At 63.0% G+C, this 3,723-nt stretch overlaps 1 protein-coding gene across 6 annotated transcripts in view; it reads left to right on the top strand.

Moving 5' to 3' along the window:
• Window positions 1-3,723, top strand: part of MACROD1 (MACRO domain containing 1) — a 149,888-nt gene that overhangs the window by 57,744 nt on the left and 88,421 nt on the right. The window lies entirely within an intron of this gene.

Genomic DNA, 3,723 nt, shown 5'->3' with positions numbered 1-3,723 from the left:
GTCTCTCGGGCCCCCTGGGGCGCCGCCCTGCAGCGGCCTGGTCTTGTGCTGCAGAGCTGACTGTGCCAGGCTGATGGTCAGTGGGCTAGTGCAGGAGGGCGCACTGCACATAAAGCAGGTCTTCCCCACCCTGCCCCGCACGATCTGCCCCCTCAGAGCAGCTGGGCCCCACGATGCACAGCCACCCCGCAGGGCAGAGGCCCAGGGCGCGAGAGGTCAGTGCAGGGAGGGCGGGGGTGGGCTCTTCGGGGGAGAGAGGGACCCTTGGTGCTTGTTTTTTTGTGTTTTTAAAAAATACGTTTTTATTGATTTTAGAGAGAGAGGGAGAGGAATAGAGATAGAAACATCAATAAGAGAGAAACATGGTCAATCGGTTGCCTCCTACACGCCCCCTACTGGGGATCGAGCTGCAACCCGGGCATGTGGGTTCCAACCAGTGACGTCTTGGTTCACGGGTTGACCCTCATCGCTGAGCCACACCACCGGGCGGTGCTCGGGGTTTTGGCTGGCTGGCCCAGAGGAGGAAGGCCGGCCTGTGTGGGAGGCCCAACAACTAGAAGGACCAGGAAGGGTTTAGTTCAGGGAGAATCTGTCACGGGCAGAGAGGCCCGAGGCTGGTCTAGGCTGCCTTTGCTGGGGGCGCCCAGGCCCAGGCTGGACGGGGACGGCCACGTGGCAGAGGTCAGACGAGGCCTAGAGGGCCTGCTCCTGCAGCCACGCTGTGCCTCCTTGGCTGACCCCACTCAGCCGCCGTCCTCCTCCTTGGGGCTCCCCCAACCCCTGCTCTTAAGGGCAAGGATTGTCAGCAGCAGTGACAACCACCATAGCTACCGTGGTTGAGCTCCGACAGGGCCGGGCACACAGAGCTGAGTGCTCGCTGTGGGAAATAATACAACAGCCGCCGCCGCCGCCGCCCTGTACTGAGCCCGCGACCATCACTGCCCTGAACCCCAGACACTATTATCACCATTTCGTTTCCCCTAAGGAAGCAGAGCTTCTCAGGAGCCCAAGGTCACAGCGGGTCCACCGCAGAGGCCGAGGCTCCCTCTGTGCCCACAGTGGCGTCACCTGTGTGGCCGGGGACCGAGGGCTGTGCTCAAACCGGCAGGAGGCTGCGGGCGGGAGCGCCCTCCACAGGCTGCAGGCACATTCGCGTGTTAAAGGCTCTGAGAACTGTCTGGGTCCCCGTTTAACTGTTTGCTTCAGGGGTTACCTGCCAACCTTCCGCGATTTGCATGTTCTTCAGAATATGCTTTGGGGGGTGCCTCCCGATGTTCGCACAGCCATTCAGCCTCTGGTAAGCGCCTGCTGCGTGCCGGGCCATGGCCCTGTGCCAGCGGCACGCAGGGGTGAGGACAGGCATGCCCCGGCCCCGTGCTCCCCAGCTCCTAGCTCAGAGACTGGCACACAGTAGGGACACACACCTTCAGCTAATGAGGCCCCAAATGAGAGAGGGAAGGGACGGGGTAGATAGCTGGGTGGGAGCCACATGTCCTGGCCAGACGCAGGCTCTGCCCTGAGCCACCCCATCTCCTCCTCCTCCAGTCCTGGACCCGATGCCAGCCCCTCGGGCCACACCCAGCCTCAGCCTTCCCCGTGGCAGGGAGGCCCACCACGCCTCCATGCTGGGTCGGAGCCCTCCGTCCCCGCCCCAGGCCCCTCCCCAGGGCCCCTGCCAGGTGCAGCAGCTCTTCCCCACCAGCTCTGTGGTCCATCTTGACATTCCTATCACATCCCCAGCCCTGCCTGGAATACTAATTCTCCAAGACGAAACCATCCGTGTTTAATTTTTTTTAGAGCCAGGCAGAAAGAAAAGACAAGAAAAGGAGAGGCGTCCGTGGGTGGAAGTTGGAGCCCTCCTCGAAGCTCTTTTCAGAGCCGCTCTGGGCAGCTGGCATTGAGAACCTGCGGTGCCAGATGCCACTCTGGGTGGTCACACTGTCCCTGATGAGGGCCAGGGAGGGGTCAGCCCTGGGCAGTGCCACCCCAGGACAGTCACGCTGCCCTAAGTAGGCCAAGGAGGGGGTGGCCTCGTTTTCCAGTAGGTGGGGGGCAAGGGAAGGGGCCAGGCTGGCCTTCTGAAGACACCAGGGCATGCCAGAGGCCTGGTTTGGGAGGGCTGTTTCTTTGAGGCCCTCAGAAGGGCACCCCTTTAATTAAGAGTGTGCAGCCAGGCTACCTTTGTTTGCAAGTCAGGTTTCTGCCCAGTTCCTGTCAGATGGGGCAGGGGGCAGTGGGAGAGAGGGCTGCTGGACGGGCGGGAGAGAGGCCATGCAGGGAGCGTACTTCTGTGCTAGATGACCTTGGACAAGCCCTTGACCCCCGGGGGCCTCAGCTGCCTCCTTGAGCGCTGGGATGTGGCCCCAGGGCCAGGAGGGCTGTTGCAAGAAGAACAGGTGGCTAACAGCCTGGAGTCAGAAGTCTGCGGGGAGCAGGGCTCCTGCAGCTTAAAGCTGTGCTGCTTGGGCCAGTGAGCTGCGTCTCTGAGCACCAGGTATCTAGGACGGTGACTGAGGGAAGTGCTCTCCGAGGCCTGCGGTGAGGATCAGAGGGACCGCGGGAGCCCCCTCAGGACCAGCTTGGCGGCTCCGCACACAGAAGTCAGCTATTGTTCCTATAACCCGTGACAAGCCCAATCAGTGAGCCTCTTCCCTGGGCCCCCGCCCCCCAGCCCCAGGGCCTGGGGAACCCCGCTCCCCCCTCCCTCCCGCGGCCCCTCCCTCTCCCCAGCCTGGCTGACAGCTTAGCTTGGTGCCACCTCCCCCCAGCATCCCAGTTTAACGTCCTCGGGCCCCCCAGAGGGAAGGATGAGATTGTAACAGCAGGAAACATGACAGAACATGAAACATGATGAAATCAGCTGCGTAAATTATGAAACCAAATCACAGCCCGCTCCTCCGGCGCAGGGTAGCGCTGGCGGATGCTCTGCAGGCTGGACACCCCTTACCCGGCCTGGGAGTGTCAGCCAGCGCCCCCCCTCGGGCCCTCTCCCTCCTCCCCGCCTCCTCCTCCCGGCAGCCGGCCCTGCCTCAGTGAGACACCACCATGGCGTGATTTCTGCTCGAGAGGTACCCCCCATCAGACCCCGGCCAAGAGCCCCTCGGGCTGGTCCCTGCCCCTCCCCTCCCCTCCCCCAGGCTCTTCCTGAGCGCTCAGGCCCTGCTTCTCTGGGCCCCAGAGACAAACCCCTAGCGGCTTGGTGGCGGGGCCCAGTGCTGCCCCCGGGCCCCATTTTAGTCTCCTGATGCCTCTGCCACAGGATGTGGGTCTGGTTGGTGGTCAGGACGAGGCCTGAGCTGCCCACACTCTAGCTGCCCGCCCCCTCCCCCGTCCAGGGATGCCCACGGCCTCCACTCTCTCCCTCCTCCCGTCCCCACCCCCAGCGCCTCAGCCACCTGTGAGCGCAGAGCTGGTGCAGGGAGGGCGACTCCCAGCAAATGTGGTTTTTTTGGCCGCCTCCCCTCTGCTTCGGGGGCTGCGTCATAAATTATTATCGACCCGGTGCCGGCCGGGGCTGGAGACCAGATGGGGAAATAAAGCAGCGGTTCGATAATTGTGCCCTGCCACCCGAATTCACTTATTTGTGGCTTTCCTACCCCTGGAAACGCGGCGATGAATAACTGCTGACCACTAGGCTCCTGGGCTGGAAAACACCTTCCGATGCGTTTCCTGAGGACGGACGGCCGGCGACCTGCGCCCACCCCACCCGCCTGCCCTGCTGGG

The sequence above is a fragment of the Myotis brandtii genome, unplaced genomic scaffold (genome assembly GCF_000412655.1).
Source record: "Myotis brandtii unplaced genomic scaffold, ASM41265v1 scaffold187, whole genome shotgun sequence".
Classification (NCBI taxonomy): Eukaryota; Metazoa; Chordata; class Mammalia; order Chiroptera; family Vespertilionidae; genus Myotis; species Myotis brandtii.
This window is presented reverse-complemented; position numbering and strand designations above follow the sequence as displayed.